Source organism: Medicago sativa, chromosome 2 (assembly GCF_051527215.1).
Source record: "Medicago sativa cultivar Bolivia chromosome 2, Bolivia_mono, whole genome shotgun sequence".
NCBI lineage: Eukaryota > Viridiplantae > Streptophyta > Magnoliopsida > Fabales > Fabaceae > Medicago > Medicago sativa.
The window spans coordinates 229,825-242,973 of NC_140750.1; the positions used below are offsets into that span (position 1 = coordinate 229,825).

General features: G+C 39.0%; 1 pseudogene across 1 annotated transcript; it reads right to left on the reverse strand.

The window, feature by feature from the left end:
* Positions 1-909: 909 nt before the first annotated feature.
* On the reverse strand, positions 910-2,029 carry LOC146943313 (ras-related protein RABA2a-like; annotated as a pseudogene). The gene is made up of 2 exons (XR_015027991.1): positions 1,831-2,029; positions 910-1,516 (listed from the first exon to the last, which is right to left on the reverse strand). The product of XR_015027991.1 is annotated as a ras-related protein RABA2a-like (transcript).
* Between the last annotated feature and the right edge of the window lie 11,120 nt (positions 2,030-13,149).

Genomic DNA, 13,149 nt, shown 5'->3' on the forward strand with positions numbered 1-13,149 from the left:
CGATGTGGAGTTCATGGTGACAATCTGGAAATTTCGTGGCACGAAGGAAGACACAACGTGCCACGATGGGTTGATGAACTTGCTGCCACGTCAGATTAATGAAGGTATCGTGCCACGATGGTCCCGTAACGTGGCACGATGGTGGGCTTTTCTGAAACCCTAATTTTCTTTCTATAAATATCCAGCTGCTAGCAAGGGTTTTGGTACTGATTATTATTGCGATTTTGAGCACTAAGGACGACAGGAGACCAAGGAACGAGCCCTGAATCTCATACCAACACCCCGTTGGTTAGATTTATGTATGTTTTCTCTTGTTATTTCTTATGATCGTTTAGCTATGAGTAGCTAAACCTTTAGTTTGGTTAGGCCATGATGAAACTCTTGTAATATATGATTTTGTAGTTGAACTCTCTCTATAATCAATGTTATTCAGTTTTTATTCAGAATTACTTGTGTTTATTGCTTTTCATGATTATTGTTTTGTATGACTACTAGCCCTAGCTTCTTGCAATCACATGAATTGATCTTAGGAATTGAATGACTACTAGCCCTAGCTTTTAATCCTGAAATAGTAATTTTGTTTAACTCAACACTAGGAACCTAGAGATAGGAAATTGAGGGTTATGATACATGAATTAACGTTCCAAAATTGCTTCCGCGGTTATTCAATCACGTTAAGAGATTAATAGGGTTATAACTTAGGAAAGGGCTTTGATGCAAGAGATTGATCAAAGTCACTTAGTTAATTTATCGTAAAAACTGAGTAGTAATTGAGAGTAGAGAGAGGAAGACTTTTTCATATAAAGCAATAGTGGATTCACCGGCTTAACCATTCATCTCAATATAATTTTCTTTCAACTCTTTCAACTTTAATCAACTCTGATTAAAACAAACTTTTTCTGCCTAGGGCAACCAAATATAATTTTTACACATCCTAACGTATAACGTACTTGTTATAATTGAAACTAACACAGTCCTTGTGGATCGATATTTATTACTACTTCGATAGTTTTTGGTACACTTGCCAGATATCTATCATACAACAGGGCTTGTTTGTATTGGTGGTTTCGGATCCCCCAATGGCGATGGTCTGGCCTTCTTTAATATTGGCAGCAGCAGGTTCATTGGCGGTAGACAAGGACTTCTTGCTGATTATGCGGTAAATCTCTCCAAGGGTTGTCTGGAAAGCCTTCTCGACGTTGGTGGCTTCAAGAGTAGATGTCTCAATGAAAGAAAGGCCTTCCTTTTCAGCATAGCTCTGGGCATCCTCAGTGGCAACAGCACGAAGATGCTTGAGATCGGTTTTGTTGCCAATTAACATGATAACAATGTTAGCATCGGCATGGTCCCTGAGTTCCTTTAGCCATCTGGTGACATTGTCAAAGGTAGTGGGTTTGGTTACATCATAGACGAGAAGAGCACCGAGGGCACCGCGATAGTAGGCACTGGTAATAGCTCTGTAGCGTTCCTGTCCAGCAGTGTCCCATATCTGAGCTTTCACGGTTCTTCCCTCAACCTGTCATTGGCAACGAACAAACAACACATTTTCATTTTCATTTTCATTCTTTGGATATAAATAAGTTAAACATATGAAAATATGAGTGAGAACCGCATAGTATAGTAACATGATCTGCGTTTGCCTAAAATAACAATGACAAAGAAAATAAATGCAACTAAGAATTATCACGTCCGTTGGTTGGTTAGAATAAATAAATAAATAAATAAAATGCAGGAGGAACGCGAGCGAGATCTGGGTGAGATAGATAGATTAGATCTTGTAATAATGAGAGAGAATTTAGATTTAGAAATTAGATAGAAGAAGTAAGAAACCTGAAGGGTACGAGTAGCGAATTCAACGCCAATAGTAGACTTGGACTCAAGACAAAATTCATTGCGAGTGAATCGGGTAGAAGATTTGATTTACCAACTCCAGAATCGCCTATCAGTACTACCTTGAACAGATAATCATATTCTTCCTCTCCTACTCGACGACTATTCATCCTCACCCTTTTTCTTTCTTTCCTTCCCCCCCCCCCCCCCCCCCCCCCCCCCCCCCCCCTCTTCTTTATTTATTCATCTCATCACTTTCCTTTTCCTTTGTTTTTTTATTTTATTGCTATTTTAATCCCCTTTTTCATCATTTTATGAAAAAATGGCAATCTCAATTTACACTCATAAAATCAAGACATGTGGAAAATAAAACAATTAACGGTTCTGATTCATTCAAAGCATTATTTGATTTTTGATTTATTTTAATAACCAAAACATAGAAAACCACACCCATTCCTTCTCTCTCATCTGGAGTTTCGATTTCAGAGAAACCTGGGCAAATTCTTAAGAACTCACCTCCCTGCAATTCAACACCACTGTCGTCGCCGACCACACCTGATGACTCGGTCGACCGCTGCCATAGTCGTTTTGTTAAGCATGAGGTTGTCGTCACTGTTCCTACTCATCTGCGTGTTGCTGTGTTGCTGTCACTGTTTCAAGTCGACTCCATCGCCGTCACCGTTGTAGGGGGGTTGTGACTCTTCCTGTCGCCGTCGCTGAATACTCTTTTATGTTAGTTAAATAAGAGATGGGTGTCAATTTGTTTGTTTATGTCTCATCTCAAGTTTAACCCATAACCAATTCAAATTGGTTATGATTTATTAATAATCTAGCCCAAAAAAGAAGATCATGAGATTATAGATTGATAATCAATAATTAATAATCCCTGTAGATACAAGACAAAAGAATTATAACAGAAGAATTTGAAGAGATAATATTAAATTTTGAAGCATTTGACGTTAAACACAACATAAAGTGGCGGCAAGAAAGCATGCGGTGGTCGACGGAAGCCGGTGAAGGTAACAGTGCTGACGGTGAAGCATGCAGTGGGCTGGACAGAGCAAAGGAAGTGTTGCGGGAGGAAGATTACTTTTTTTATTTCTGAAATAAATAATTAATTGGATTATGTGTGAGGAATAAATTAGAGCCATTGATATCTTACCTTCCACATGTCTTGTTTTTATGAGTGGAAATTGAGATTGCCATTTTCTCATAAAATGGAGAGGATGTGCACCCGGGTCAAGATCCTTTCCATTTATAATTTTTTCCATTTGTTGCAATTTGAAGAGAGATAGACACACAAAAAAATAAGTGGTGGGTCCTATCATTTAGTGGATTCTACCATTATTATTTTTTATGTGTCTATCTCTCTCCAAATTACAATAAATGAAAAAAGTTATAAATGGAGAGGATCTTTACCCCTGCACCCATGTCTTATCCTCATATTGTATACCATTTTATTTATTTATAATATGAGGATAAGACACATTAGATAAATGTGAAAAGGAAAAGAAAAAAAAAAACACTCCCTGAGGAAGGAGACACGTGGGCCATCTAAGATGATGCAAAGAAAAGAGGATGACAAGGCTCATGCAATCGAGCAAGAGACTCAAAACTTCTATTTCCCAGCATGCATTCTCTTCTTGAAAAATATAATGAAGCGAGATCCCTCACTCCCTTACTCGATACATGAAGCCCAGATACATATGATACGACATTGATGCGTCGATACGGGAAAATTTTAAAATTCAAGATATTATACGGATGGGATACTTCAATAAAAAATTAAATTTAAACTACTTATTAAAACTCAAAATACAAAATATGGACTAAAACTCAAAAGCAAAATAATTGGCGCAAAACCTAGACCAAACAGACATAGAAAAACGATAAGACACAACAATGAAATTTCCTTCACACAACAATCAACAATAACATCGTTCTCAAACAAACAAAGAGACACAAAGCAGACGGGGGCAACAATAGAAGTATAAATGTAAGTAATATTGATAATAAAGAAAGCAACAATTAGTCAATAACATACTCCCTCCGTTTCAAAATACATGTCCAATTTTTACAATGTACACTATTCACTTGACTTAATTTGACCATATTTTTTAACTAATGTATAAATACAAATATTAGCATGTAAGATGTTGTTTGATTTGTCTCGACAAATATTTTCAAAATATTAAATTTTTATAATTTTTTACTTTAGATAATTAAAGATATTAACGGTCAAAATTGTGCATTGGCATATGTGAAATGGTTGACTTGGACATGTATTTTGAAACGGGGGGAGTATATGATATATCCTAAATAGAAAACATCATTACTAATTCAATTACATATATACCAAATATAATAGAAACATCAGGTAGGCCACACATATCGGTTTTCCACCGCCTATCGCTCGTGTCCCAGATGTATCTGAAAAGTATTGGATAATTTGTTTTAAAAAAAAACAAAATTTAATCTTCGGATACTCTCTTGATACGTATCAGGAAGTATCAGGCAGGTATCGGTGCAGGATACGCATGAAATACGATACGTCATCCATTTTGAAGTATTTGGGCTTCAGAGGTTTTAACAACTTTATTCACGCTCACAATATGCATGGACTTTTTCTTCGTCCCGCTCTAAACAAAATTCCTTGCACTCATGTCAGGTCTTTTATTTTAACACGTCAAACTAGCCCACCAAAATTGACACTAGGAAGAATCGAACCTGAGAACTTGAGAGAAACACACTTAAAAGTTTTAAGTAACACCATTAGACCAACCTAAATGGATTCATTCTTGTCAGTCTATTACAAGCAAACTAAGGGAACCAATTAATTTGTATAATATAAGACGGGATATCAGTAAACACAACATTAACTAAAGTTACACGACCCAATTTATTAATGAGTTTCCCTTTCCACAAAGCAAGCTTAGACGCAACTTTATCATAAACCTCCATGAATTGCCTCTCTAATAGTCATTCTACATCGCATTTTGAAACCCCAAATACTATTCAAGTTTATCAATGAACTTAATGTTTGCTATGTTTTCAAGCTCCCCTTTGATGGTACTACTCAAATCGTTAGAAGCATATGTTATGGACTTGGAAAGACTCATCTTTAAACCTGGAAAATAAGCCAAAACCATTTAAAAAAGTTAGAGATAAAACGAGCTTAAGAATTCTTAGCCCACCCAATTCACGATAAAAAATGTCAAACGTGAGTTAACTCATATTGGACATAATTAAGGAAATGAGCAATTTTGAAAGGGTGAAGAGCAATTTTTCAATCTCCCCATACACATCACGAATAAATAAAGACATAACGGGTCCCCAAAACACATGCCCCAAACCGGTGTAAACAACTAAATCTTATTCTCATTCCAAAGAAGAGAAAATGATTTAGATGAGATGTAAATCACAACGAGGGAAGTGATAAATGGACAGAGCATAAATACTTCATAATATAGTGTAAAGAATTCCAACCCACCTAATCATTAGCCTTCTCCAAATCAAACTTATTGATCTTATCTCCCTTTTTTCTCTTAGATTTATGCATATGACAGATGAATTCATGGAGAATAATGGCATTATCCATATTTCCCCTTCCCAAAATAAATATAGTTTGAAGAGGACTTACAATCCCATTCAACATAGGAAAGAAGCGAGCCACTAAAACCCTGAAACAAGTTTGTAATTCACATCACAGAAATTAAAAAGCCTGGACTTTTTTAAGGAGTGAGGGTTATCCATTATGAGAATGAACATCATAAGAGTTGCAACATAATAAGGATCAACGATCCCCCTTTTGAAAGTGCTACTAACAAAGAAGCATACATCATTACCAATAACCTCCCAAAATATCTTATAAAATATTGGTTGGAATCCATCTAGAGCTTTGTAGGACTTCATGCTCGTGAGAGCTTGGTAAATCTCTTTGTTACTAAGCTTGTCTTGTGCACTTCCCCTAGAGGATTAGGATCCACAATCGCAAGAGGATGCACAATATTTTCCTTGGAACAAAAAAGATCCTTGAAAAAACTTTAAAACTTCAATCTTCAACAACATTATTTGTACACCATTCACTTGTTGGAAGAGTGATACCACAATTATTTTTTTTCTTTTTCGATATATAGTAGTTTGAGTATGGAGAAAAGCAATGTTCCTACTTCCAAAACGAAGACAATTCTCTCTATATTCTTGGAACCAAAGGGTTTCTTTTTGGAAAAGAATATTATCATACTCCCTCCGTTTCAAAATATAAGCAAAATTCACTTTTCCCTCCGTTTCAAAATATAAGCAAAATCCGCTTTTTAGGTTCATTCATTTAATGATGTACACCCTCCGATCACTATTAATATAAGCAAAACTTTCCATTTTAGATTCATTCATTAAATGATGTATATGTTCTACAATAAAGATCATATACATCATTAATTGAATGAATCTAAAATGCAAAATTTTGCTTATAATAGTGATCGGATGGTGTATGTGGTTCATAATATGGACCACATACATCATTAAATGAATGAACCTAAAAAGTGAATTTTGCTTATATTTTAAAACGGAGGGAGTATTCTGCAAAAGTTCCCACCGAATAATCAAAAGAGATGTTGAGTCACACTCTCTAGGGATCTTTGAGTAGCTTGTGATAATAACTTCAAAGTTATTTTTAAACCATCATGTTAGAGGTAAAACAAACATCCTTATTTTTTAAGGGTTAAATATGTTTTTGGTCTCTATAAATATACCAATTTTTTGTTTTAGTCCCTCTAAAATTTTCCTTCAACTTTTAGTCCCTATAAAATTTTAAATCACTGCTTTTGGTCTTATTTTTTAAGTTAATTTTTGTATTTTTTTTTAATGAAATGTGTAAAATATTGGAAAAAAATCCCAAAAAAATTAGAATTTTTTAGCGAAACACAAATTAAATATAAATTTTTCACCATCAAAAATATAAAAATTCATGTTTTATTAAAAAAATTCTAATTTTTTTTGGAGAGATTCTTATAATATTATGAATTTTTCTGCAAAATTTTATTCAAAAATATGAATTCTACATATGAGTTTACTTTAAAGGAGGGATCAAAAGTGAAGATGGAAATTATTTTAGGGACTTAAAGTTGAAGAAATTTTTTAGAAGGATTAAAACGAAAAGTTGACATATTTATAGGGACAAAAAACATATTTAATCCTTTTTTAATTAAAATGTTTTACACTTAGGTAATTTCCATTCAAGTTATGATTTATGTTTTTCGGAAAAAGATAAATGAACTTGACATAAAAAATCTGTCATTGCAGAATTATCCAAACTTTATATAGTAAGACGTATATCACAAATTAGTTTTGAAAAGGATAAAGTATTTGAAGCCTGTGTTAAAAGGAAAAGAAATTAAGAGTAGTTTTTATTCTAAATAATACAATTTCAACTAAAAATCTCTTGACCCACTTCACATCTGCTCTTGTCAAAACTACAAGTCTCGTAGCTTTGTAATACTTGATGATTTATTCAAAGATTCGCTTGTTTTTGTAGTTTTTCTCATCAAAATGTTTCCTATGAAGCTTTTAGTTATTTTTAAATAACGAGAGGAGGTATTTTTGTATGGACACTGATCGTACCTGATCAGAAGGAGAATGCCGGTGCTTTGAATGCGGTGGTTCTGACGGTGGTGGAATACATCAGAATGCTTCTTGGAGCGGATGGGGGGTGTGTATCTGCAGGCACTCCGACGCTCAAGTCAGTATAGATCAGAGAGTGAGGGTTTTAGAGGGAGATAGAGTTCTACCTTGGGGACTGCGGTGAGTCCCCTATTTATAGAGGCGGAGGGCTGCAGAGCCGTTGAGAAGGCACACCTAGCTCTGGCGGTTACGAAATCGTGGGAAGTGTAACCGCCAGAGATTTTATTGCGGGAACGTGCACAACGTGCAAGAGAGACGTTGGGGTTCGTTTGACTCGGTCTCTTTGCTCTGTGCACCCCCTTCAGGCGAGGGGGTATGTTGTGAGCAATAATGACAAACGTGGGGTTTGGGCTTTGAATGATATTGGGCCTAAGTAAATGGGCCACGAACCTCTTTGGCCGGTCCAGAACAGTAGCCCCCCAAGTCGTTGCTCTTGATAAAGAGTGATGACTTAAGTGCGGGCGTTTTGCTCGTCAGGAGCCGAACTCAAGGGAAATTTAGTTGGTACGTATCCCCGTGCTAGAGGGGTAGATGGATCTCGTTTAGCGGACTTATACGTGCCTTGACGTGGAAAATCGTTTGCGAGGCAGACCGAGAATGCTGAGATTTTGGGCCAGATAGGCTCGCCTGTCTCGAAGCGTTTGTTCTCCCTCTAACGATGTAAGTTCGCCTGTCAGTGTGGCGGGGTCCGGCATACGTATGTTCGGCGGTGAGATCGGAGGGAAAGATTCCCTCGTCAGGAAGTTTGGTTGGATGTCATTCCGTAATTAATGCCAACGTCTCGAGGGAGAAGTTGAGGGGACATGACCTTTGGTTTCTGAGTGACACCTGTGTAGGCTGTTGGTAGCACTTGAGTACCTATAGTTTCCAGCGTGTTCTCGGGTTGTATTTCCGAAGTGTCATCATCACCGTTGATTGGATCCTGACATTTGGAGAAAAGTAGTGAAGGATCATAGCCCTTGGATGAAGGGGTATGATTGAATCTGGGCCGTCGAAGTAGCGCTTTAGAGGAGGAGCAGCGAGTGAAGAGATGCACCGGATAGACTCTGTGACTTTTGGGTGGTTTGTGCAACGAGTATAAATAGTTCCACTGTTGTTTTTGGAGAGTCATTTCATTTTCGAATTTCTCAGAGACTTAGAGATTTCCCAAAGCTTCCAAAGGCAAAGTTCTTCCGAGTTTTCGCATCCCAACCGCAACTTCAATCTCTTCTTCTTCACAGGTAGAGTTCTGAGACTCGTTTCTTTTACTTCTGTATTTTAGTTTCTGCTCTGTTTTTAGAAACCGTAGGAATGCATGCTTCTTAGGGCAAGAGTATTTTGACTCGGTGGTTTCCGCCGTTGGTTCAGGCGTTTTCCACCTTGCATCAAAGAGTTTTGTAGGTATGATGTCTGTTTCCTGTTTAGAGTTTAGAGAAACATTGGCGACAGGCTTAGGTTCTAGGGTTAGGGTTAGCCATATCGTAGGCTTTGGCGTATTCCCCGTCCCTTAGATTTTTTCGTGATGGAACCTCATGGTTCTGGAGGAGACGATAGTGACCCTCTCTGTATTTTCCTCCTTCCAGGTCTGATCGTGGTGAGAAACCTAGGAAAGGATAGAAGAGCAATGTCCGTTGATTCTTGGATAAGCGGGATGGTCTTAGGAGCGGCGTCCCAGTTCGCAGCAGACGGTGTTGGGGTAGCTCCGTGTAACACCCCGTTTTCCCAACATAAAAATTTCATTTAAAATCAGAGTATTTAGTTCATAACGGAATGTCACACACTACTTTAACATCTCAAAACAGATAATAATAATTATCCTTCAAATTCAACATCATGAAAATCTTAAACTGTTGCAGCAGAAAATAGTTCAACATTTAAAAGTCTTGGCACACAGGCCTTATTGGAAAATCTCATAAATTAGTTCATAAAAGAGACACGTAAGGAATAGAAGTAAAAGCAAGCCCCCATCCCGTTACGTATCAGAGCACCTAGACACCAAGTGAAGAGTCCACTCATGAACGCCTCTAATCTTTATTACCTGCACATTACCCACGGTCGAGGCAACATATACGCAGAAGGGGTGAGATTTCATAATCAATACATTAAGCATATAATCCAATAAAATGCATTTAACAACTTAAACATTAATAACATATCAACGATTAACAATTAGCATATTTTTCATTTCATAACAAATACAATCATCAAATACCATTACTAATTTTCATCACAAATCATAATCAACTTAACACTCAACTTGACGACTCAACTCACCTTTGACCATGCAACTCTATCAACTCAACAACAACTTGACAACACAACTCATCTTTGACCATGCAACTCTATCAACTCAACAACAACTTGACAACTTAAACATCATGAAACTTCTTGTTATGCAAATGCATGTGGTACCAATCAACAACAAAATGAGCATAATAGGCTCTTCAACGTGTGAGCACAAGGGCTGCCGGGCCTAAAGCCCCCAACTTTAATGAGCACAAAGGCTGCCGGGCCTAAAGCCCCCAACTTTAATGAGCACAAAGGCTGTCGGGCCTAAAGCCTCCAACTTTAATGAGTATGCAATGAACTCAAACTTCCAACAACTTAGACAACAACGTGAACAACTCATACGACTCATAATCATGGACAACTTCTTAAATTCCAACAACATAGACCGACTCATGCAACTTCAAGACACTAACAGTCAACAGCAGGAAACAGCAGCAAGATACAACATTTAATAACACTTGAATGCGTTAACATCATCTAAGGAATGAATTACATCAACATAAGTATCATAAAGCATCATAATATCATTCATGCAACAACACTACTAATCTCAGTCACCTAACAGACTTCTAGAGCTTATGAAAGTATCCTAAACAGCTCTCTTACTTACTTCTAAGGTCAACTCAAGACTACACGTGCGAAAGGATCGCATCGGACAATTTTGGGCAACTATCAGCCTAACTCGCAGTGGCAAGTAACTTTTCTCGCAATGGCGAGCAAAGCGTGCATTCTGGGTTCCTAAGTCCTTACTCGCAGTGGCGAGTTATCTTGCTCGCAACGGCAAGCTTACAGGTCACTCGCAGTTGCGAGTTGCATTGCTCGCAGTTGCGAGCTCTGGGTTCTAGCTCGCAGTTGCGAGTGTCCTTGCTCGCAGATGCGAGCGATGAATGTCAGTACGGCCAGAAACCTAAAAATCACAACTTTTCACCTATATTCATGATTCCTTCATCCCAGTAGCATCTAATTATCATCTTAAGTAATATCTAAGGTTTGTACACTAATTTTGCATCAATCTAACATCTGTTCATGATTCAATCATCAAAATTGATCTTAAACCTAATTCTCAATTCTAACCAAAACTTAACATAATCATGCTAAATTCATCCTATAGAATTATACCCTTAATAATATTGAAAATTAGTCTCACCCTTACCTGGTTATGATGAAATCGCAGCTCTCCCTCTAGTTCTCCTCTTTTCTGACTTTTCTCCCTTTTCTCCAAAAGCGTTTCACGTGAAAACGTTTCTAACTTATGTTTGCCCTATTTATCTTTTCGTATTACTCTTCTCACCTCTAAACTTACTCTTTACACATCACAGCCCAACTTCTAATATTTTTATTTTATTTATCATATCTTATTTTATTTAATAATAAAATAAGTCATAACAACATAACAACTTCACCACAACAAAATACCCCACATAATTCATTTATAAATCATATAAACCACTCAACTTCATGAATCATAAAATTCACACAGATCAATCATGAAAATCACTTAAATCATATATAAATATATTTTTCAATAATCAAATAATTAAGACGGTCGTTACACTCCGCGCTGTCCAATAGGGAGGAAAGAAGATTGGGAGATCCTCCTCCCTAAAGTAGCGGACCGAGTGTGCTCGCGCTTCCCTAGAGATCGTTTTCCCATGTATGAAGCAACTTTTAAGGAAGTGGGTTTTAGGCTTCCCTTTTCCCCTTTCCAGGTCAGCGTTCTAGAGTGCCTGGAGGTGTGTCCTTCCCAGTTGAGACCCGACTGCTTCGCTTACATGTCGGCTTTTGAGTCGGTATGTCGTTTCCTCCGGCTTCCCGTCTCAAAAGACCTCTTCTTTGCTATCTTCGCTGTCCGGCAAAATTTGGACAAAGATGTGCAGCTGGGTGTCGTTTCATCAGCGTACCTCTCTCTTTGAGGTTTTCAACGCTGGTGTTGCCGATTTTCGCGAGAGGTTCTTCCTGGTGAGGCCTCGGACGGAAGCAACACTTCAAAGTGTCTTGAAGATTGCTGACCGACCCAGCGGGGAGGGTGGTGTCGCGCCCGTGCGTGTCCCTCGAATCCGTTTTAACTGGAGTCGCGATCATCTGAAGCATAAGCTCGCCATGTATAGGATTAGCTATGACAAGTTGACCGAGCGGGATAAAGATAGTTTCGCCAAACTAGTGAGGTTTGTGAACTCTTTCTCTCGATCGGTGGTGGTCGATGATGGCGGCGATCCGGTGATGGATTTGCGGGGAAATCCTGTTACCAAGCCCCGATTGATTGATACCCATTCTTTGGTGTTTTCCAAGGATCCTCTAGCTCTTCTAGGTATGCTAGTGTTGTTGTGTTTTCTTTACTGCTCGTTTCCTTGAGTTTTCTAACTAACGATTCGCCCTTGTTTTCCACGTGCTGGAAAGATGTCCCATATTCGTTCCTTAGTGAACAAGGCTAACCAAAAAGTAACCGGGCAAGGTAGTGGCAGCAGAAAGAGAGATGAGCAGCGGGAGAGGACGGCGGATGCGTGGTTCCCTGCTCGTTTGACAAATGATCCAGTGGAGGAGGAGGAAGTCCCCTTGAAGAGGAGAAGGACTGTTGCCCTTGACAAGGGTAAGCAGGTTCAAATTCAGGATGCTGCTCCTTCACGGGGTGCTCCTCCTGTTGGTGAAGGTTTGTTTCAGTTGCCGAAGGTGTGGTCTCAGTCGGATCTCTTTGGTCCTCAGGCTTCTTTGTACCTGGGTGACCCTGAGTTGAAAGCCATTCGTGATTTGGGACCGGGCTCGCGCTGTGACCGAGGGGGTCGTAGGTGCTATGCGAGCCTTGGAGGTCGCCGTCTTTCTCAACAACTCATCCATGGAGGAAGCTGTTCGAGCACATGCTCTTGCTCGCGAACGGGAGGCGAAGACCAAGAGAATAGCTGAGCTTGAGGCGGAAGTGGCCGTACTGAAAGCGAACGCCTCTGAGAATGGCGAGTTAATAGCCTTCCTGGAGGAGAAAGCCGAAGTGGGGTCCCGCTGCCGTCGTGAGCTGACCGAGGTCCGTGCCAAGTTTGCTGCAGAGAAGAGGGCTCTGGAAGATGCTCTTCGTGATGCAACCCAGCCTGGTGAGGACGAGACTGAGGATACGGCGGTGCTGGGCCGTCCTGCCTTGGTGTACCGACTTGAAGAACTAGAGAGGAACCTTGTAGGTGCTGCTTGTCATGGTTTTGACAACGCTATCGAGCAACTCAAGGTAGTGAATCCTGGCGTACAGCTCTGTGAGGACGGGCTTAGCTTTATGAAGTATGTGCGGAATGGTGAAATTGTTGACCAAGACGACGAGGGGCATGTCTGAAAAGCCCGGGCTTTGTGTTGCTCTGTAATATATTTTGCTTTTGCTTGACTGGCCTTCGTGCC